General features: G+C 37.9%; 1 protein-coding gene across 12 annotated transcripts in view; it reads left to right on the top strand.

The window, feature by feature from the left end:
• Window positions 1-24603, top strand: part of NCOA2 (nuclear receptor coactivator 2) — a 306182-nt gene that overhangs the window by 70397 nt on the left and 211182 nt on the right. For 2 of the 12 annotated variants that reach the window (XM_033202996.1, XM_033203002.1), the window contains exon 1: window positions 10300-10391. The exons of the other annotated variants lie outside the window; for them this stretch is intronic. The gene's annotated coding sequence lies outside the window, so the exon portion shown is untranslated. Of the gene's footprint in view, window positions 1-10299; window positions 10392-24603 lie in introns of those variants that run through there. 12 annotated transcript variants of the gene reach the window in all.

Here is a 24603-nt window from a genome sequence, read left to right as displayed (position 1 = left end):
TCTTTCAGTTGTGACGGTAGGTTGTTAACTTGAGATCTTTCTAACTTGTTGATGTGGGCATTTAGTGCTATGAATTTCCCTCTTAACACTGCTATAGCTGCATCTCAGATATTCTGGTATGTTGTCTCTTTGTTCTCATTAGTTTCAAGAACTTGATTTCTGCCTTAATTTCATTATTTACCAAGAGTCATTCAGGAGCAGGTTGTTGAATTTCCATGTAGTTTTGTGGTTTTGAGTGAACTTTTAAATCTTGAGTTCTAATTTGATTGTGCTGTGGTCTAAGAGACTGATTGTTATGACTTAAGTTCTTTTGCGTTTGCCGAGGAGTGTTTTATTCCCAATTATGTGATCAACTTTAGCCTCATTTCTTTTGCAAAAACTTGTATAGTGTTTACCATGAGGTAGGCATTGTTCTGAGTACTTTGTTAATATTGACTTATTTGCTTAAACCTGAGAGCAACACTGTGACACTGTGAAGGGGTTTTGACTGTTCTCAGTGTTACAGGTGGCAGAGTTATACAAGTTACACAGAGGCTGGGTAACTTGCCTAAGGCCCCACAGCTGTTGTGTATAGAGTCACTATTCGAGTCTCAGCAGTTTGCCTCCTGAATTTTTTTACCTTAACCACTGTCCTGTGTTGCCTATTCAGAAAGGTCTCTCTTGGAAAGTTTAGTCCAAATTCTTTCCTTTGTGAGACTGTTTCCTCTCAAGCTTTCTCTGACCAGACAAGGGACCTTGGGAGGGACATGTTGGCGGGAGGGACGTGTTGGCAGGAGTTACTTCTTACATTCTTGCTCTTCTTGATGCTTGGGAGGCAGGCACACACCACACACACACACACACTCACACACTCCTCAGCAGTGCTGGGTAGGCTAAATTGTGTGTACAAACACTTAGAGTTATCAATAATCAGTCCATACCAGGTATTCAAAAACATTAATGAGTTTATTTTAGCACTCAATTTGTTTCGTGAGTGCCCCTGGTCCATGGCATCTTTATAAACTTGTCTCCATCAGTATATATATATATATTTGTGGGACACCTATTGCCTCTTATTTTTGGCTATTTTGGAAGATGACTTTCTTTTCCATTGTGGTGCCCTAGCCCTTTCCCCTCTTCATATGCCCCCCCGCCCAAGAGTGGACACCTGTGTTCATAGCACCATTATTTACAATAGTCCAAAGGTAGAAGCAACCCAGGTGTCCATCGGTGGATGAATGGATAAGCAGAATGTGGTATATACATCGATTTGATTTTGCATTGTGTCCCACCCAAATCTCATCTCAAACTGTAATCCCTACATGTCGGAGGAGGGGCCTGGTGGGAGGTGATTGGATCATGGGGGTGGATTTCCTCCTTGTAGTTCTTCTCATAGTGAGTGAGTTCTTACGAGATCTGGTTGTTTTGTGGTGTTTCCCCCCTTGCGTTTTTTCTCTCTCTCTCTTCCCCTCTCCCTGTCTCTCTCTCCCCCCCCGTCTCTCTCTCTCTCTCTCTCTCTCTCTCCCCCTGTCTCTCTCTCTCTCTCCTGCCACCATGTAAGATGTGCCTTGCTTCCCCTTCACCTTCCACCATGATTGTAAGTTTCCTGAGGCCTCCCCATGAGAAACTGTGATTCAATTAAACTTCTTTTCTTTATAAATTAAGGTACTTCTTTATAGTAGTGTGAAAATGGACTAATACATACATATAGTTAAACATTAATTACCTTTAAAAAAGAAGGAAATTCTGATACATGTTACAACATGGGTGGACTGGCTAAGTGAAATAAGCCAGTCACAGAAGGACAAATACAGCCATGTGTCACATAATGATGTTTCAGTCAGTGACGGATCATATATACAATGGTGGTCCCATAAGATTATAAAGGTACTTAAAAATTCCTATCATCTAGTGCCATCGTAGCTATCAGTATGTCTTAGCCCAGTGCATTACTCACATGTTTGTGATGATGCTGGTGTAAACAAACCTACCGTGCTGCCAGTTGCATAAAAGTTCACAGTAATGTCATAGGTATCCCTTTTCACTTACCACTCACTCACTCACCCAGCATCTTCCAGTCCTGCAAGTTCCATTCATTGTCAGAGCCCTAAGCAGGTATATAATTTTTTATTTAAAAAATCTTTCAGACAGTATTTTTACTGTGTCTTTTCTTCGTTTATATATATTTAGAGACACAAATGCTTGCCACTGTGTTGCAGTTGCCCACAATATGCGGTACAATGGCATGCTCTACAGGTTTGTGGCCTGGGAGCAGTAGGCTGTAGCATATAGCCTGGGTGTGTAGCAGGCTTCACCATCTCGGTTTGTGTAAATATGCTCTACAATGTTCGCAAAATGATGAAATCACCTAACGATGCATTTCTTGGAAGGTATCCCCATCATTAATTGACACAGACTGTAGTGTATGATTCTACTCTTATGAAGTACCTAGAGTAGTCAAATTCATAGAGATAAAATAGAAGAGTGGTTGCCAGGAGTAGGGAGCAGGGGGGTGGGGCCAGGGGAGAGTTGTTTAATTGGTATAGAATTTTGGTTTTACAAGGTGAAAATAGTCCTGGAGATTGGTTGCACAACAGTAACTGAACTATCTATTTAAACAGAATCATAGTAAATTTTTGTTATGTGTATTTTGTCACACAAAAAACAGGCCCTTCAGATTTGGTGTAAAATCTGTTTAGCTGTTGTAGTGTGTTACTTCAATAGACAAAAAGACAAAAAGAAAAACTAGCTCAGTTCTGCTTTTGAGATTACAGACATTGTGGTACCTGTGTGAATGTGTTTGTATCAATTCAGAAGAAGCATGTTGTGGACATTGAAGAAAGGGAAAAGCCAGTATGGGGGGCAGTGTGAGCAGAGATCATGGAAGCAGAAATTAATGGAGCATGTCTAGGGTGACTGAGAAAATGGTCATAGGGAGAGATCTTTTTTTTTTTTTTTTTTTTGAGATGGAGTCTTGTGCTGTCGCCCAGGCAGGAATGCAGTGGTGCAGTCTCAGCTCAATGCACCTCCCAGGTTCAAGAGATTCTCTTGCCTCAACTTCCTGAGTAGCAGGGATTACAGGTGTGCACCACCACACCTGGCTAATTTTTGTATTTTTGTAGAGACAGGGTTTCACCGTGTTGGCCAGGCTGGTCTCAAACTCCTGACCTCAGGTGATCCGCCACCTTGGCCTCCCAAAGTGCTGAGATCACAGGCACGAGCCACCGCACCCAGCCAGGGAGAGAGAATCTGACCAGAGCAAAATGAATATTACTAAGAGCTGTTTCCAGTCTCCATTTTTTCAGTCTCTACTTTTTGATAATTGAAGTTTGGCCATTTTGTTTATATTTTATTTCTCACCACATCTATCATGTAGAGTATTTGATGCCTTCTGCCAAGGATCATTTCAGGAAAGGCTCTGTGCTGTGAGTAACTAGGATTGATGTAAGGATAAGGCTACAACCAACCCCCTTCCCTTGGAGTTTCATGCTCTAATAGGCAAGATAAGAAACATGGACCAGTATAACTAAAATGCAAGACAGAGAGTCAAGTCTGATACGCGGTATCAAGAACATTGTACATAGACTAGAGAGATGGAATTCTCAGAGAGAAGACCAGGGAAGGTCCTAAAGAAGTAGGAGCAGAACTTTGAAAGAGAGGAAGGATGTTAATGGGTAGAGCTAATAAAGATAGATCCAGTGTGAGCACATGACACAGAAAGATACAGGGAAGGCCAGGGTGGTCTGTGCTAGGAAGGGCACAGAGCTCAGTGTCATCAAAGAATAGGATGCATGTTGGTTGCAGGAAGAATAAGGGAGCAAAGGTAGTTTAGGGGCAGGTTATAGAGAAGTTTGGAAGTCATGTTAAAGAGTTGGAACTTAATTATGCAAGCAGTGAGAGAACTTTGAAAGTTTTAAAGTGTGGGAAGACAGTGCGTTGACACCATCAGAGGTCAAGCCAACAGATGCTGTGTTAGGAAGAATGAGGGTTGATATATGGGCCATTTTGTGATTGTTTAATGATATGGCTGATTTGATTAATTTGGTGTCCATCTGAAGTATGAAATTAGCTTGGATAAATAAATAAGGAGGATATAAATTTGGCCTTAAAAGTTAGGCATAGGGGTTAAAATTTGATAGCGTTCACAATATAGAGCTATTGAAATAATTCTGAGCAGAGTTTTATCAGGTAGGTAGCAATATGTAGAACGAGTTGTGTAGATGAGAGAGACTGGGTAGTTGAAAGGATATTGAAGAGTGAAGAGCTGAAGACTTGGACTAGGATAGTAGTAGCAACAGACACCAAAAGAGGAGAGGATTAACCTGAAGTAGAAGAAATGGTGGAAGGAAGGAAGGAGGGAAATTATAAATTAAGATGCATATTGTATTTGCAAAGCATTTATTGCTTGACAATATAACTGGCCAGTGTTACCCACTCTTAGAGAATAGGTATGCATATTGATCAGGCGAGGGGCATTGTCATGTAACAGCCTGAGTGAAGAATCTTTGCTAGAGCAAGCTGATGGAGGGTCTTGGATGGCTTTTAGGACTGGTGAATTGACAAGTGCAGATAGTGGTCACCATTAACGTGTACTGGGTTTGTTGGCTGTGTCCACCGGTGCGCCTAGGTCAGTGGTTCTCACACTTCCATGCCTTGATAAACGGCATATCCTGTTAAATTTTGAAAGTTTGTGTAAATTTTTTGCTGCTGATGTGTATTCATGTTGTCCAACAGAGTGTGAAAGAGAATCTAACCCAGCAGGTTATTCATGGCAGTGTTGGAGCAAGGCAATGATTGCTCTTAAGAAGCAAGAGGCTTAATCTCTAGGCCAGTGCCCAGGACTGCCCATTGCTGGCAGAGTTCAGGAAACCTTTTACTTCAGTAGCAGTGGCTGCTAATGGGAGTCTGGGACTGATGCAGCTTCAGGGTGATGGGACAGCACTGGCACTCCAAGGTACCCATCGGTGTAATGGTGAATGCTTTGGAATAGTCTGGGCATGGTTCAGTTTAGATGTGGGTTTTTAGATTCATTCAGGTCTGCCCAGAAAAAGTCCAGTCTTTGAACATGCCCTGCAAGCAGTTGGAAAAGACCGGTCCAGCCAGCTCTTTGATAAATGCTCCAACTACATAATGGGGTGGATGAAGGTAGGGTGAAAAGAGAATGGAATTTGAAAAATGAAATCATAAGTTTGAATCTTTGCTTTGCCACTACGAATGAGACCCCCCAGGCAAGTTATCTCAGAAACTGAGAAATCCCAGTTTTAACAGTTTCTTTGTAAAATGAAAGTAATCATATTTACCTTTCAGGCCTGATCTGGTGACTGTAGTTAATGACTATGAAGTTCTAGGCATTGTACTCCATGAATAAAAATAATTTATTTCCTGTCTCCACTGTGGGATAACTTCAGTGCTTTATTCTTCCCTGTATTAAGCAACCACATCCCAGCTTTCGTAAAGCTTGTGTTTCTCTGAACTATGGACTTCTGGAGTTTGATCTTTAAAGATTAAATAGGCTTAGAATAGTCAGGCCAAGAAAGCAAGTGTTGGTCACTTGTGAATTATTTAAAATGGAAAAAAAAATTAGATATAAGCATCAAAATTTGCCATTAAAGATCTATTTAAATTGTAATACATCTGAATACACATTCATACATATTATGAAGCACCTTTAAAAAAAGGCTCCACTTCCCACCCCCACCTAAAAACAGCAACAGCAAAATTTATGACTAAAATAGTCAAAGGGGATTTTGGCACACTTTTCTATCAATTTCCACCGAAAAAGACCCATTTTCCTATTTAGAATTAGGAAGAAGAAGTTGGGAAAATGTTTTAGAGCAGCATAGAGTCAGAAATATCATATTATAATATAGTATTGTGGAACATATTCAAGTGTAGGTAGTTTTCTTTTAATTATTAAGCATAGTTTTAAACCTGATTACAAATGTAGCCATTTTAATTCACAGTGGGCTAAACTTGGCATAGATATTCTCTGCTCAAACACAAATGTAGTTGCTTTTTAACTGAAAAAGTTGACTTGCTGCTTTTTAAAAATTCCTAGAGATTTAAAAAAATGTATTTACTTTGTCCAGTTTTAGCTACAAGCAATTGTGTTGGCTTCTTCCCCAACCACTTCTAATTCAAGTTACTGTTTACTATATACTTTTGTTTTTAGTAAAATAGTTCATTTACAAGTCTTAAAATGGCTTCTCTCATTGCATAGTGACTGGTTTTCATAAGTATTGTTTTTGAAACCTTAATAAAGGAGCGCATGTAACATGAATATAAAAGAAAATGCTGTTGACCTTGAGGGTACTTTGCATTCTAACATTTTCAGCATCTCTATTCATGTCATGATGTAAGTCATGTTTTATTGTTTAAAAAGTTTGTCTATGTATGTGAAAAACTGCATTTATTCATACTGCCTTTGCTGGGACTGTAACATCTTAATGATTTTATTTTGTTCACAATATGTTTGATTGCTGCTTCACTGAATATGAGATTTTTGCTTTAGAAAATTTAAATGTAAGCATTTAAAGATGAAGCTTACATGAAAATTAAAGCTTAGCTTAAAATGAAGTTGGCTAAAGTCTGACTTTTACTTTGATTTCTCTGGTCGTATGCAGTTTAATGCCAGAAAAAAAAAATGTAGATCTAAAATAACATCAAAATGTTAGACTTTTTAGAAGTTTCACATAAATTAATATATAGCATTAATTTTAGACATTTTAACGTAAGGAATATCTGTTACTTGTAGCTGTGAATTCTTAGGCAACTAAAGAGATCTGTAAAAAGGAAAAAATCTGTAATTTATAGTTTTACTAATTTAAAAATTAGCTTAAAATTTTTAGTGCCATTTTATATTTCAGCAAGTTAAAATTTTGAATTAGAGTAAATTCAAGGATGCATAAAAGCTGTACTAAAATTTTTAAAGACTACAATGATTACTTTTCTGATTATGTACTATATTGTGTTGTTTTAAACTTTTTTACTTTAATATTCTGGCATTACATTTGTCTGTAAAAGTTAGATTCTATTTTTTGTTTTGTTTTAGTAAGAAAGCTTTATGCTGTTGTTTCTTTGTGCCAGAAATGATTAACAGATGACAGTTTTACTCCTGACCATTATTGTCAGGAGAAAAGAATATCTTAAAAATATACATTTGCTATATATGTAAATGTAGAATTTGCTTATTGTTAAAAGCTGTACCATATGAGCATTTCAGGATGTAAATAAATTCCTCCTCCATGTTAGAACTGTTTTCTATACTGAGTGTTTTTAAGTAAATGGGAGTATGAGAGGCTTTAAAATGATTTAGCTAATTTAAAGTTTTTATTTAGGAGAAAAATATTATATATTAATTCCTTATCTACTTGCTTTGCATAGCTGCGATTTCCAGATAACTGAAGATAACCAGCTCGTGGGTGTTAGAATTGCTTTTATTTTATTTAACCACTTCAACTGGAAATTTTTTCTAAGTGTATTGCACACAGCCATACCTTTTAAGATTGCGTAAGCATAACCTGTCTTTTTCTCGTGACTCAGTAAATATTGTGCACGTTAATTTTTGTTAACTTGTGTTCTGCAGTTTGCTTTTGAACTATGACATAAGACTTTTCCAAATTTTAGTTTCTGGTATCTCATTTTTTTCTATGACTGCCAGCTATTGTTTTTACTATTGACATTCATCTTTTTTTGTTGTTTTTGGGGGTTTTTTTTGAGACAGGTTGTCACTCTGTCACTCAGTCTGGAGTACAGTGGCACGATTGGAGCCTACTGTAGCCTTGACCTCCTGGGCTCCAGCAATCTTACCACCTCAGCCTCCTGAGTAGCTGGGACTACAGGTGTGTGCCACCATGCCCGGCTAGTCTTTATTTTTTGTAGAGACAGGAGCCTCTCTATGTTGCCTGTGCCGGTCTTGAATTCCTGGCCTCAAGCGATCTCTTCCAAAGTGTTGGGATTACAGGCATAAGCTACCGTACCCAGCTCATACATTATTCCACTGTGTTCCTTATTTGAAGCAAATAAGAAACCAGATCATTATCATCATCATCGTTTATTGAGTGTTTTATAAGCTTAATATCCTGTGTCAAAGGCATTATTCCCATCTTGTACTGGAAAAAAAATTAGGTTTAGATAGGTTAAATAACATAATGAGGTGAGGCAGTTAGAAGTGGTAAAATGGAATATGACCCAGATGAGTTTTTCTATATGTATAAATATGTATGTGCCTTTGTAAATACTACCCAGATGGAAACATAGGATATTTCCATCACTCCGGAAGGTTCCCTCTCCTGTGCTCTTTTCCATTAGTGTTTCCCCAAAGATAACCACTATGGTGTGACCTTGGTCCCTATAAGATAGATCTTTGTTCTTCGTAATTAGTTTTACCTGTTCTTGAACTTCATAAAAGTTGAATCATATAGGATGTACTTTTTTGTGTCAGGCCTCTTTGCTGTGCATTGCATCCATGAGATTTCTGCATGTTGTAGTATATAGCGTTAGTGCCTTTGTTTACATTGCTTTGTAGTATCCGTTATATCAATATATTAAAATATATTTATCCTATTGATGAATACATCAACATTTGGGTCACTTTCAATTCTGGTGTTATGAATAAAGCTGCTGTGAACATTCCTACGTGTGTTTTTGTGGACGTGAGCCCTCACATCTCTTGGGTATACCCAGGATCAAAATTGCTGAGTCTTGGCTGAGGCATGTGGACTCACACCTGTAATGCTAGCATTTTGGGAGGTCCAGTTGGGAGGATGACTTGAGGCCGGGAGTTCAAGACCAGCCTGGGGAAAATAGGGAGACTCCATCTCGACAAAAAATTAAAAAATAAGAAAGGTCAGACACGGTGGCTCATGCCTGTAATCCCAGCACTTGGGAAGACTGAGGTGGGTGGATCGCTTGAGCCCACGAGTTTCAGACCATCAACGTGGCGAAACCCCGTCTCTACAAAAAGACAAAATATAAGCCAGGCGTGGTGGCTCATGCCTGTAGTCCCAGCTACTCAGGAGGCTGAGGTGGGAGGATTGCTTGAACCCGTTGAGGGCTATGGTGAGTTGTGATAGTACCACTGCACTCTTGGGCAACAGAGTGAGACCTTGTCTCAAAAAAAGAAACCAAAAAACAGTAGCCAGGCATGGTGGTATGCATCTGTGGTCCTGGCTCCTTAGGTGACTGAGGCAGGAGGATTATTTGAGCCCGGGAGTTCAGGCTGTAGTGAGCTATGATCATGCCACTGCACTCCAGCTTGGGTGACAGAGTGTGAGATCCTGTCTCTAAGAAGAAAAAAAAATTGCTGACTCTTGAGAATAAGGTATATTGAGCCTAAGTAGGTACTAGGTACTACCAAACAGTTTTTCAAGTGGTTGTGTCAGTTTATATTCTCATCAGCAATGTTGTAGAAGTTCTAGTTGTTCCGCATCCTCATTACTTGTTGGTATTGTCTTATTTTTTCTCTTTCTTTTTAGTTTTATTTATTCTGGTAAGGTATCTAGTTTGACACCAGGGAAATGCAAATGAAAAGGTATTTTTTAACATGAAAAAATATTTAATGTGAAAAATATATTCTGTGTATAGAGATGAATAGGTGTGTACATGGTCTTGAACCTTGCTGAGTTTTTTTTCCTCTTAATCAGTTTTTAGAAGTGAGCCTTGATTGCTTGCTTAATCGCTGATATTAATAGAGTTCTTCTATGATAAAGACAAGTTCAGTATTCCAGAAACCACTTGTTTAGTTTAGAATTTTATTTAAGGAAATTTATTCAAGGAATTTACGATGGTAAATGTCTATTCAAAGAATCCAGTTTATGAATGATGTTTAGGAGACCTGGAGAGGACAAGAAAAATTGTACCCGAGAATGTCACAAACTTCCTGTGTAGAAACATACAAATTTTCTTGTAGAAGAACTGAGGAAAGACCTTTACAGCTGAAAAATAATGGGTTTCTTTCATCGAAATATAGCAGGTTCATATAATCTATAAGACTTAGAATTGTATTCATTTGATGGTTTATATAATCTCATAGTCAGCTATTCTGCTAAAAAGTTCTTGAATTGATTAGTTCTTGGTTTTCCAAGTTCAGTTCCATTTACAGGCCTTCAACTTTTCTGTATGTGTCTGAGGTACACTGATTAGTCAGACAGTCTCATCTGAAACTAATATATAATAGTGCTAAGTAGTGTAACTTGCCATACCAGTTTTACAGTGTTTTTGTTTTGCTCAAAGTAGATGAAAGGTTTATTTAAGTGTGGCCACGCTGGTACTTCATTCCTGGTGATCTTGGTAAGGTTAATGACAATCTTTGTCATAGAAATCAGGAAATGTGGGTTGAGCCTCTGGGATGCATGTAGCTGGTTCTTTAAAATGCTGCTTCCCAAAGGAGTGGAGATTGTTGGAAGCTCTTGGTAGGTAATGTAGCCTTAAAAACCCATCTGATTGTCTGTCTGTCTGTCTGTCTATCTCTCCATCTATCTATCTATATCAGTTTTTTAAAACTCTCTTAATACATCAGTGTTTAATCATAATATCTACTGTGTGGTTGCTTTCTCTAGTTACATTAAAAACCACTTTGGAAATCCAGGTCGGTTTTTTTCCTGGTTTTGTTTTAGTAGGAGTGTTTTGGTTAGTAGTGAGGACAGTCATATAGTGAGATTGTAATGGTACTTTCTTTAACTGGTTGACTTTTAACTACCTTAATTTTGTCTGTGAGTATTCTGATTTATGCCACCATTTTTTACTTTTAGAGGGTGGATTTAAGAGTTGCTTAAAATATCTTTGAAATAGAATCAGTTAAAGCAAGTAAAGCAGTTTTGGTACTCACTAAACTTTGAGGTATCCTTTGGACAGTATTTGAATGGATTATATTATTAATTTTGCAAAAATTTCAGGGCTTCTCACAAATGTATAAATGTAGGCATGCATTTATGTGGAGAGGATACATACTGCATTCTTGCTTTCTGTTGAGTATGTTGTTACCAGGCACACTTTGCTTAATTTGTTTCAGATATATTCCTTAATGACATTATTCAAAATGCAAATGAATACAAGGCAAGATTGTTGCTCATTTGAAGATTTGTTTAAGACTTTCCATGTGTGCCTGTGTTGTAAGGAAAATGATGACAGAAGCCGAATGTATTAATCTCCTTGAGCAAACTTCAAGAATATACTTAATCTTGAATATGAATGGAAAACTTTGAAGTTAGGCAAGGAATTTTGTAAAGTTAGTGTTGAATTTAGAGACTATTTCCAATACTTCAAAGGCTAAAACTAGTGAAAATTGAATATATCTCATTATCTTTTCTGTTCTTCTTTATGCATCTGGATGATCATGAATATTGAGTTAACAGTATGTCTAGGAGTGAATCTATATAATAGTCAAGTACACTTTGCTAGCTTTTGAGCTTAAAATCTTCAACACTGGATCACTGGAAGCAGTGACCAATGATCTCCATGATTTGTTATATATAAATCATGTAAGAAATTAAAAATTTGCTATCAGTTTTCCTCATGTGAACCCCCCTTGTTTTATATTTTATGAAAGACACGTCCTCCAAATTACTTTGTTTTCTGTATAATTTTAGGAATTACAGCTGTGTGTGTGCATGCATGTGTGTGTGTATCTGTGAGACAGAGAGAAATGCAGAAAGGTTAGTTTTCTGTAGTTTTATTTGTATTAATTTTATTGCTGTCACTATTTTGAACTAACAGTGAAATGCCTGTATCCTTTCACATGTATATGGGAGAACTTAATAAAGGGCATATTTACTTCATATACATATATACATGGACTTATATGTATGTCATAGTGACTTAATTATTAAGGTTAAGAGGATGTATACTTCATACATAGATGTACACAGACTCATGGTTTATATTACATGTACTAGACTACTTTGAAAATAGTATTAATTGAACCATATCATGGGTACTAGGAAGAAATGACAAAAATGTTTATATAATTAAGAACTGTAGGACTTTTGGTGGAAGCCTATTAAACCATAACTCAGTGTTGTTGGCTTGTCTTGCCAGTTGTGAAGAGGTGAGGAGTAGTGCAGGCTAGTTTCCCAGTGGCCTCATTTGAGCTGCCTCTGCTATTAGAATGGTAGGTGTGTCCCAGGGAGAGCAGTCAGCTACCTAGAATGTTGGTGGTAACGACCTTCATTTGTGAGTTGATGAGGTTAGAGATGATGAAGCTTTGGCCAGCAAGATGAGAATGCCAGACCAAGTAAATGGACCACCCATGTGAAAGATTCTGGGGGAAAGCTAGATCCCATTTTAGCCTCTGTAAAGAATAGACAAGATTCCTAAATGAAAAGTATAAATGAAAACTGCAGTTAAGATATTATTTTCAGCCAGGCATGGTAGCTCACGCCTGTAATCTCAGCACTTTGGGAGGCCAAAGTGGGCAGATTACTTGAGTCCAGGAGTTCAAGGCCAGCCTGGGTGACATGGCAAAATCCCATCTTTACAAAAATTAGCTGAGTGTGGTGATGTGCACCTGTAGTCCCAGCTACTTAGGAGGATCACCTGAGCCAGAGGAGGTTGAGGCTGCAGTGTTCTGAGATTACGCCAATGTACTCCAGCCTGGGCGACAGAGTGAGACCATGTTTTTTTTTTTTTTTTTTAAAAAGTTGTTACTTTCTACTTTCTACTTATTAAATTAGTGCAATGAATGAATGAGAGACTGCCCTTTGTTAATTAGATTGTGATTGAAAGAGCGTTTTCAGGAATTAGTGTTTGGTATAAATTGTTACTACTTTTCTGAAAAATCACTTTGGCTTTGTATAGCAGAAGACTTACCAGTTGAGCATATCTTTTGACCAAGGAATGCCTAGGAAATAATTATATAACCAGATGAAGATGTGTGTTCAAAGATTTCTGTCATACAGTTTCTGTAAACAGTGAAACAATGGAAACAACACTGTTTAACAGGAAAGAAATGGTTAGGTAAATGATGCCATATTCTTAAGATAGCAATAACAGTAATGGTAAGAGCAAATAACTAAGTAGTAAATTATTATGTTTAAAGATATGGATAGTAAAAACATCTGAAAGAAATAAACTAAAAAATATTAGCTAAAATACTAAGAGAAGTTACTTCATGGGGGGTAGAGATAGTAGTGAATATTTCTTCCTCTCTTTTATACTTTTTTCTATTTTTCAAAATTTCTAAAGTAAACATTTATTTTATAGTCTTAAAAAGGAAAATTTAAAAAGATCGGAGTGAATGATTAAAGGGAGAAAGGTAGAACTGACTGCATTTGAAATAGTTGGTTCAGATATGAGGCCACATTTGGAAACAGAATACGTAGTATCCTGTCTCTTGGAACAAGTTCCAAGGATAGCAAAATCTTCTTGGAACGAGTAAGAAAGGGTTATTAGTTATTAGTTTTTTTTTAGAGGTTGTTGATCTATGGAGTTTATCCTATATATGAGTACCTTTTTTTTTGAGGGGGGGGTGGGGGGTTGGCACCATGGCTCGTGGGCTTTTGGGAGGCTAAGGCGGGACGATTGCTTGAGGCAGGAGTTTGAGACCAGCCTTGACAACATAGTGAGACCCTGTCTTTACAGAAAAAAACTAAAAATTAGCTGGGTGCAGGGCACATGCCTACAGTCCCAGCAACCTGGGAGGCTGAGGCAGGAGGATCGCTGGAGCCTGTAAGTTTGAGATTGCAGCAAGCTTTGGTCACACCACGACACTTCAGCCTGAGTGACAGAGCGAGACCTTGTCTCAAAACTTAAACTAAAAAAACAAAGATATTATTACAACTTTTTTATATCCTCGGGCACCTGGTACTTGATGAGTTCATGAGGACCTAGAGAATGAATGAATGAAATCTGCACTGCATTTTGGTCACAGATTGACAAGATGTCTCCATATACTTTAGGGATTAGATAGCATATATTGATAAGATAGAGAAAATAGAGATATTCGGAGTAGAATAATCACCAGCTTGCTTAGTATATTTTATCCTAGCATGTGTATCCTAGGCATATACATGTCAGTCTTGAAAAATGAAGTCCTTTATTAAGACAGATTTTCAGAGGGAGAGAAAAACTAGTAGCAGAACCAGTTAAGGTGGTATGTGGGACCAGTAATGGGCAGGGGAAGGGCTGGGCCTGGGAAATGGGACCCCAAACTGTTCAGGGAAGCATGTTCATCCCCACTGAAGATCAGGATTGTCCTGGAAATACCATCTTATCCTACCATATGATACAGGATAGTTGTGTGTGTGTAATCATATTATTCTTTAAATTTTGGATCTTTTGGGGGGTTTATTTTAAAAACTGTATTTTTTTCCTAGAAAACCAGAAAATTAGCACATAGGCTCATACCAGGTGTCAGAAAGGTTATTAATGATAGTTTGGTAGATAATATTTATTGAGTGAGACAATGTTATAATCATATAATCTGTAGTCTGATTTACACATCATTTATGGTGATAAGTATCCCCAGGCAATAATCTCCCCGCCTCAGTAATTAGCAAAGGAATTAATATATGAAATAAATTTTTTAAAAAAATTTTGTTGAATTTCCAGATTAGGCTGTTAGCATCCTTAATGACCTTCTTGAAGTTTGCTAATTTTTTCCTGCCTCAGATAAATTTGCTTTTCACTGTCAGCATTACCTATGTTTCATCCTGTGTTCGTGTGCTTTCTTGCTGTTTCTACATTCAACATCCAAATTGTAATTTATAACTGCCTCTCATCTACTAGTTATCCATTATATTCTTTCTCATTTTTAAAACACAGCAAAATCAACTTTAGCCATTATACTAAAACATACTACATTTTCTTTTAAATTTCTTTTAGTTTGTTTCCTCTAGATGGTACTCTTTTCAGGCAGGGATTATGTTTGATTAGTGATGTAAATGCAACTTTTTAGTACACAGCTGCATACTCAGTGGACTCTGTACATACTCACTGACTAGTTGTTGAAAAATCTGATGCAGGCTCCGTGTTTAGTATAGCCAGAGTAGTTTATGTATTTGTTAAATCTGACTCAGTAATTGGCAGACCTAGTGTTTCAAGTACTGGGGAAATACCTGCTTGCCTCTCACAGATGTCAAGAAAGTACCTGGTAGAAGAGTCTTGTGACACAGCCTAACTTCTGTAGGACAGAAGATATCATCTGGATTTCGTAGAACCCAGAAATAAAAGTCTAAAAATATCCTGGTAACAAATTCTTTGAAATATTTTTGAAGGTCCTGAGCATTTCACTTTTTTGGCTATATCATTATGAATTGGTTGATCTCTGCAACTTCAACAATGGTTACAGTAATCACTGTCATTATCAAGCACTTACTATGGGTCAGACCCTTTCCTAGGTACTTTACATGCAATGTATTATTCTGTTAAAAACTTAACAAGGTTTGTATTATTATTTTACAAGTGAAGAAACTAAGACCAAGGGAGGTTAACTAACTTGCCCAGGATCACCACACATATGGTAAAGGCAGAAGTAAATACTTGAGATATGGTTTGTTGTTCTAAAACTTAGGTGAATTTTACCTCCTAATATCTCTCAAGGATGTTGGTACTGGAGGAACTATACTGAAATCCAAATATTTGGTGCCAGCTGTTTTGTATAATACTAGTAAGTATTCATATTGCCCTTATGGTATTGCTTATAATCATACAATAATTAGTTCTTGCTTACATAGAAATCTATAGTTTTCTGTAGTGAATATATGTGTTACATCAATCACAACTATTTATCTTAAATATCAGTAAATATTTATCATAGGAATGAACATATATTAAGTCTTGACAGAGCTCTAGAGACATAATGACTTGGTTGAAAGTAGCAGATTTCAGTAAGAACCATGCCAAAAATATTGAGCTATAAGTTATTAGTGTACCTAGTTTTAATGGCAAACATGATGATTTTCTTAGTGCTATATGATAAAATAAATAACTTACTAGAAGTTTGTAGACAGTTTTTTGTTTTTGTTTTTTCTTTTCTTTTCTGGAGACAAAGTCTTGCTCTGTCACGCAGGCTGGAGTGTAATGGGCATAATTTTGGCTCACTGCAACCTCCACCTCCCAGGTTCAAGCAATTCTCCTGCCTCAGCCTCCCAAGTACCTGGGATTACAGACCCCTGCTACCACGCCTTGATAATTTTTGTATTTTTAGTAGAGATGAGGTTTCACCATGTTGGCCTGGCTGGTCTCGAACTCGTGACCTCGGGTGATCCCCCCCCCCCCGCCCCCGCCTCAGCCTCTCAAAGTGCTGGGATTATAGGCCACCTCGCCCAGCCTAGTTTTATTCACTTGGTTGTTTTACCAAAAGAAAAAAAAAAAGGTGTATTATGAAACTTAGGAAAGTATTACCTAAGAATCAAGTTTATAAATAAAATATATTCTTGATGGAAAAAAAAAGCATTTCTGATATAACAGAAATTTCAAACCTCATAGGAAAGAATGTTGTTTTGCTTCTTGTTTGGCGAAGGGTGTCTTAGTAAGTCTGCTTCCTCTGTGAGGAAGAAAATGGATGTGCACAGCCTGCCTGGTACTTACTGAAATCTCCTGTGGATAAATAATTTCTTTTTCAGAAATTTTAATTTTGTAAATTGGCAATTTATAATTATATACTTATGGGTTACAAAGTGATGTTATATTTTATGAATATTGGCTGGGCATGGTGGCTCATGCCTGTAATCCCAGCACTTTGGGAGGCTGAGGCGGGTGGAGTGCTGGAGCTCAGGGATTCAAGATTAGCCTGGGCAACATGGTGAAACCCTGTCTCTACAAAAAAAAAAAAAAGAAAAAAAAACAAAGTGATGTTATATTTTATGAATATAGTGTGGCATAATTAAATCAAGCTAATTAACATATCCCTCATTTTGAAAACTTTGTTTTTGTGGTGAGAGCATTTGAAATTTAAGAATTTTGATGTGTATAACACACTATTGTTAACTGTACTTTCCATGCTGTACAATAGATCTCAAAATACAAAACAATAAAAAACCCATTGAGACTTTCCAGGGGCCTAGAAGAAAATCCCAAAGTTAATTTGGAACTCAGAAAGTTAATTTAGAATTTGATTTTGGGAAGCTTGTCGAAATTATCAAAGGCTTAAAACACTTAATCAAAATAGGATCACAGATCACTGTGAAATAGTAGTCATTCATTTAATCAGTGTGATAATAAAAGGATTTCAAAAGGCAAATACTGAAAGTTATATATTTGTAGATAAAACCTTAGTTCTTTAATAGAGATGACTCACAACACTTAACTAAAGACAACATGAAGCACAGGGAATCATATTGATAAAACACAGAGTCCTTGTTTTCTAGACTGGTTACCTAAAAGATAAAAACCTTTCATTATTTTTTATTAAGAGCACTCCTCCAAGAAAACCTTGTTTTAACAGAGTATCAGATTACCTGTTTTGTGTTAGTGTACTTTGATATTAATGCTCAGTTTTTAGAAAAACTTTTAATTTCCTTCCAATTTTAACCAGTTTGATTACACGTAAAATTTCTTTTGCAAGTTTCATTTTTCACGAACCTTCTACAGCCTGTTTTTTCTTTTTTTCTTTTTTTTTTTTTCTTTTTTGAGACAGAGGCTCGCTCTGTTGCCCAAGGTGGAGTGCAGTGGCGCGATCTCTGCTCACTGCAAGCTCCACCTCCCGGTTTCACGCCATTCTCCTGCCTTAGCCTCCCGAGTAGCTGGGACTACAGGCGCAAGCCACCACGCCCAGCTATAATTTTTTGTATTATAATTATAATTATAATAATTATTATTATTATTATTTTTAGTAGAGACGGGGTTTCACTGTGTTGGCCAGGATGGTCTCCATCTCCTGACCTCGTGATAGGCCCCCATCGGCTTCCCAAAGTGCTGGGATTATAGACGTGAGCCACCGCGCCCAGCAGCTACAGGCCTTCTTATATCCTATGCTTTTTACTCATATTGGAACAGCCAGTCACTCTAAGACAAAAATTACTGTCTTTTTCTCTTAATAAAAACATAACTTTCATGTAAGCCTGACTTACCAAAAAACCACATTCCTATCCTTGCATAGTTTTTCCTCTTATTTCTAGTTTTAATTATCATAGAGTTTTTAACTTAGTGATCTTAATTTATAGAGAAAACTGAGGAAGGAATAAGCAATTTGAGCTGTTCTGTATCAGTATTTTGTAGATGAGCATTGTTTCAAAATTTTTAGAACATGTTTTCTCATAATGCAGTTTTTTTAACAGACCCAAATATATAGCTTCCATATAAAAACAAATGTTAAAATACATATACTTTAAACTTGTATTCAGCAATTAATGTTTCAGCATTTTAATTTACACAGAAATGAGGCAGACATTTCATGAATATCTATTACTTTAAGATTCCACGTTACCGAAAAGGAATTTTTAAATTTTGAAAAGTTAATTTATAAACATTTATCCTATTCACATTCACCTAATGTATTCATTCTTAATAGTTATATTTGAATTGCTCATGGAAAACAAGGCTACCCATCTTCTTATTTTTTGACAAATCAGACAGTTATCAAAAATATCACAGAAGCAAAGAAACCAAAAACTTAAACTTGGTTTTTCCCTCTCCCTTTTACTTCCACTTCTGACATGTATCAAGCAATTTATTTTCATGTGTATTCGGCAATAAAGTTGGATTTTATAGTTTTAAGATCTTAAATATCTAGGAGATAAGCCTGTTTGACTAGTAAAACTAGGTTTAAAGAAAGTATGCTTGCATTATAATTGGTGCTAGCAATTCCGATTTTTTTTATTTTAACAATAATTTTAAAACTAGCTTTATTTACCAAAGATTATCTCAGATCACCTGAAGTAAAAGACATTAGAGTTAGTTTCTGTTTTCTGAGAGAATATTTAAGCATCACTTTTTAAAAGCCAGCTAAATAGAGTATTTATTTTTTTTGTTTGTTTGTTTGAGACAGGGTCTCTGTCGCCTATGCTAATGTGCAGTGGTGTCATCACGGCTCACTGTAACCTCCACCTCCCGAGCTCAGGTGATCCTCCCACCTCAGCCTCCCAAGTAGCTGGGACCATAGTCCTATACCACCACACCTGGCAAATTTCTGTATTTTTTGTAGAGTCAGGGTTTCACCATGTTGCTCAGGCTGGTGTCAAACCCCTGGGCTTAAGCGACCTGCCCATCTCAGCCTCCTAAAGCATTGGGATTACAGGTGTTAGCCACCATGCCTGGCCTAAATAGAGCTCTTTATAAATTTCAGAAACATCATCCAAGGTATATCACATACATAATAGACATACACAGATGCCAGTTTCCCAATAGTTTCTCTCCCTGTTTCAGATTATCCATCTTTCCTGTTTCATTGCTCTAGTCAGTTGTTAGCTAGGCAACCCTAAATTTGTACTTCCAAAGGCATGAATCTTAAGGTGGAAAGTTACTTCTCAAAGGCACTGGGGAAAAAATGGAAGTTTTTTTCAAGAGCGAGCTTAGGCCATATTGTCTTTTGTCAGATGTTCGTGGTATAGAGACTGTGGACTAAAATTTAGGTCTGAGTATCTCCAGAGCTCATCTGGGTGGACAGAACATCCATTTCTGCTAAAACTGGATTCAGTGTATTTTCCTATGTCTTGGTCTTGAGATTTCTGCCTGGGGAGTGGCTATAAACTGTATTCCTGCCCTGATGGGCCTATTGAGATAGCCCACTTTTTTTTTTTCTTTTGAAACAGGGTCTCACTCTGTCACCCAGGCTGGAAGGCAGTGGTGATTACGGCTCATGGCAGCCTTGACCTTCTGGACTCAAATGATCCTCCCACTTCAGCCTCCCGAGTAGCTGGGACTACAGGCAGGTGCCACTCTGCCCAGCTGACTTTTTTGGTATTTTTTATAGAGACGGGATTTTGCTGAGTTGCCCAGGCTCACCTCAAACTCCTGGGCTTAAGCGATCTGCCCTCCTCGCCTCTCAAAGTGCTGGGATTACAGGCATGAGCCACCATGCCTGACCAGCCACTTTTTAAGAGCACTGAGCAGGAGGAGAATTAGGTTCAGGTCTGTCAGTTCAGGAGCCACAGAGGAGGATTCAAAAGGTATGCTGAGGCCACAAAAAGCCATAGGAATTCACTGCAGAATTTTACAAGGAAGTACACAGATGAGCCCAGGAGAACATTGAGAAGCCTTTTCAGAATAACCGCCTGAATGCTAGAAAGGTGTATTTTGGAAACAAATTTGGTTAGGTGGCTTTTCAGTTTAGCTTCTGTTTCTTCACTGGATTATTGAGTTCAGGGTGGAGCACATTAACAGATAGGGCTGATTAAGCATTATAACTGGACTCAGTATGGAAAACTCTGAAAAAGAAGCAAACCGGCTTGACCTGAGCGCCTAACTTTTATAACACTTACCCAATGTTACTTTGGTTTTGTAGTGGGGTAGTAACTAAGTGAAATGTCTGGCAACTTGGAATTTTTTTGTCAACTAGTTTAAACTGTTTCATTTGCCTTTTGTAAAGTGTTTTTGAAGTGGCAATAAACAATTTTTTGAAAACTTAATTTTTTTTTTTTAGAGATAGGGTCTCACTCTGTCACCCAGGCTGGAATACAGTGACATGATCATAGCTCACTGCAGCCTCAAATTCCTGGCCTCAAGCAATCCTCCTGCCTTGGCCTCCCAAAGTGTTTAGATTAGAGGTATGAGCCACTGTGTTGGCCTGAAATCTTTTTAGAAGTTTCTGCATACCAATAGATGCCCCTGCGTTGGCCTAAATTAGGACTCCTTATTTTTAAATAGACTTCTTAAAGTGCAGTGCTGTTCATCTGAAATGCTCCATGTAATGGCCATTGTAATTCTAAATTATCTTTGTTGTGATTTTGCCATTTTTATCAGTATTTTGTAGCTTCTGGGACCTAACACTCATATAAAAGACAAGTTTATGCAGAAGGTGGAGTATAAAGTTCTTTAGAAATTAAGAATCTTATTTTTTATCTTGAATGTTGGATCTCTCAAATCTGAGGTAAAAGCTTAAGAGGGAAATGCCACAGTGTTGGGTTGTGCAATGCTTTCGTTGTGCCTTTTTGTGCAGATACTTCCTGAAGGTGGTGGCACTGCTGTGTTTTGTGGCCAGTTTATCCTCTGAGGACAGTCTTATCTTTTCACGTCCGGTTAATCTAACAGCTCTTAAGTGCTTGAACCGGGTCCACCAGTCAAGTTGTGACTTTTGGCACTGGGATCCCCTTGACTAACTAGCCAGTGATTTCCCCCTACCAAAGCACACAAGAAAAAGAAACAAAGACGATAGAATCCAAATTTCTGTGAATTCTGAAAGCTGGAGATCACACCCTCTACAATAATAGCCACTCATTGCAGCCGTGGTCAATTCCCTTTAAAACTGCAACTCTTGCTAGCCACTGCAGACCCCAAGAGTTCATATGCTCTCTTACAGCACAAACTAACCCTGGGTTCAAAAGTCAAAACTATCCAGGGGCTCCACGCAGAGATCAGAGTCTGAACTGTGAGGAACAGTATGAGGAAGACGGGGGACTTTAAAAGAGATAGGCAGCACCTCTCCTGCATTCCCCACGGGGTCTCAGGCATCATCAGCAGTGTTTTCCAGGTCCCACTGTTGGGCACCAGAACTATTAAAAGACAAAATTACAAAAAATTTAGTTGTAGACTTGATTGGCTTTTATTTTATTTAACATCAGGTTACTTTTTGGTAAGGGTTAAAGCAGAGGGGACTTCCTTATTACACTGGCTTAGGAAGACTGTTTTCTCCCATTTTCGGAAAAAAACTGATCTGTTTTGGCATCTGTCTCCTTCCTTAAAGTTTCAGTTTGATTATGTGGCATAGCATGAGTAATTTCAGTTTGGTTTGGTCTGTTCTATTGGGACCTAGTGTAGGAGCTCAGTCCAAAACAGTGGCCTCCCATAATTTTTGTTTAACAATACCCAGAAGTGGGATTGCTGGATCGGAATGAGTAATTTCTTGAATGATCTGGAAACAAAACCAGAGTGCTGTTTTAGAGAGTTCTGTGGGGATTGAGATGAAGTGTTTGGCATTTGTGTAGGAAGGTGTCTGGCTTCTTGGAGTTAGTTGAGGTAGTATCATAGGGGACACCCCAGGACTTAGTAAAAACGTGGTGCCTTTAAAACAGCTCATTGAACACGCTTGAGCCCTCATAAACCAAGTTCAGTCTCCAAATCTAGTTAAGACTTTGCTTTCAGCCATATGGTGCTTTGACTCAAGAGGAAACTAGACTCTTAGTGTTCACACAAACGTAGTTTATTTACCGAGAGCAGATTTTTCGTCTAGGCCTACCCTCTGTATTGTTTCTGAAGGTGATGCTGCATTCTCCTTACCTTATGTGTTGTGCAGATGACTCTCCCTAGAAAGCATGTTCTGCAATACTTCATCTGTTTCGTCATTAACAGAGGAGGCTCACATTCAAAGCAATGTTCCTTTAGGAATTTTCTTTAGAAGTTCCAGTCATATATTTAACTCAGTTTCTGCTTACCATAATATTATACCCCAGCAGGGCAGTGTTTCATCGGAATCAGATTAGGGCTCAATTCAGTCCTGAGCCCTCCTGATTTCTCTATCTTCATTCCTCTCTGGAGGGTTTTCAGGGCCGCCAGCTGTGTGGCCTGTTTGAAAGCATTAGGCTGTGGATGAGGCTTGTAGCAGGAATGTGGGTTTGCTATTAGTGTTGCAAAATCACTGCTTAGGTAGAGAATGGTACCTTCCTCCTGCCTCCTGCCGTCTGGTTTTAGATTATTTTTCTTGTGGTTTTGGTTTGTGAGTGTGTCCTCTTGGCTTTCTTTTCCTTTATTCCTTTTCCCTTTGTTAACACAGATAATGAAGAAAAGAATAAGCAAGATATATTTTTGTATTTGTTTATAGTGTCAAGTTTTATAGGCGACTTCCCCTTTGTCTTGTGTAGTATAAGGTCAGGGTAGTTAAAATGTTTGGAATCATTAGATTTAACTTACTTTCCCAATAATGCTTTTATTGTTTTGGTATAGAATATAAGTATTAATAATATGGTTATAATTTAGAAGGTGTGGACATGGAAGAATCTACCCATAATGGCATCATCCATACACAACCACTTTTAGTGTTTTAATGTATTTTCTTCTGGGTCTCTAAGAGGTTATTCTGTTTGTTTTGTTTTTTAAGTGCCTTTGCTGGAAATGAAATGTCATAGGTTGGAATTTTACCTCATTTTCTCACTTCTTTCTTTTTCTTAGAGGTGTTGAATGCCCAAAAAGACAGCTGAAAGAGGAAGAAATCAAACATAGAATTATGACTTTTGTATCATCAGTATCATCAACAAGCTAGATGATCAACCCTTTATAATCAGTGTCAAATATCGTACCTGATTTCTGTAAGACATAGTCAAAAAATGGTTGTGAGGTACAGTGCATTGCCTTCCTTAGCTCGCCAAAACTTCTTTACCTTCTAGTATTTTATTGAACATGTTGGTGATTTAGGACACTCAAATAAATGAAAAGGCTCAGATATGTAGGAGTGAGTGGTGTCAACCCACATCAGCGTTTATCATTTCAGCCTTCCTGCTAGATAAAATGAGTAAGTTGAATGAAATGTCTACTAGAAAGCATTGATTACATAGTACACTTGCATTTCTGTTGTAGGCCTTAGGAGACATGGTTCAATTCTTATAACTGAGAAAGACAAGTCTTGTTCACATATACAGTAATACAGTTTTAATATTCAAGAAAAGCATAGCAGTTGCTGAAAAACAATTGTGGAATGCTTAAATATGAATCTTTTTCATTACCTTTTGTTGTTGTTGTTTGTTGAGACAGAGTCTCGCTCTGTCGCCCAGGCTGGAGCACAGTGGCGCGATCTCAGCTCACTGCAAGCTCCGCCTCCCAGGTTCACGCCATTCTCCTCCCTCAGCCTCCCGAGTAGCTGGGACTACAGGCGCCCGCCACCACACCCGGCTAATTTTTTAGTATTTTAGTAGAGACGAGGTTTCACCGTGTTAGCCAGGATGGTCTCGATCTCCTGACCTCATGATCCTCCCTCCTCGGCCTCCCAAAGTGCTGGGATTACAGGCGTGAGCCACCATGCCCGGCCTTTTTCATTACTTTTTAAATTATATTTTACATTTAGGAAATAAATGCTGCCTGGTTTCATATTTAAAAAACATTTCAAAACCCTCACTTTTCAGTGTTTCAGGGATTTTGTTCTAGTTTAACAATCTGCAGAGTGTAAATTTCTTGTTATATCCATCATACAGGCTTATTACATCATGGAATTTAGGCATTAGAGGTGGTAGTTTTTTTTTTTTAATGTGACCTTCCAGAATTATGCTGTTTGTTATTGTTTTTGTAAGTGGTTTGTAAGTAGTTGACTTCATTCCTTAATCTAGCATTTGGAGTCTAAACTCACTTGCAGAGAGGTCACTTTATGTAATTTTACTCCATAGATAGAAATAGGATAATACAGGTTGGTGAAGCATACTATAATGCCTTTATGAGTCTTTGGGGCATTCTCTACTTTATTTTAAAATGACTTACTCATTTATTTGTGGACAAGGCAGTTGCTTTTTTTTTTTTTCCCAGATGGAGTCTCGCTCTGTTGCCCAGGCTGGAGTGCAGTGGCAGGATCTCCACTCCCTGCAAGATCTGCCTCCCGGGTTCACACCA

The sequence above is a fragment of the Trachypithecus francoisi genome, unplaced genomic scaffold, assembly GCF_009764315.1.
Source record: "Trachypithecus francoisi isolate TF-2019V2 unplaced genomic scaffold, Tfra_2.0 Lachesis_group7, whole genome shotgun sequence".
In the NCBI taxonomy this organism is placed as follows: domain Eukaryota; kingdom Metazoa; phylum Chordata; class Mammalia; order Primates; family Cercopithecidae; genus Trachypithecus; species Trachypithecus francoisi.
The sequence above is the reverse complement of the archived record's forward strand: the minus strand, read 5'-3'. Positions and strand labels throughout refer to the sequence as shown.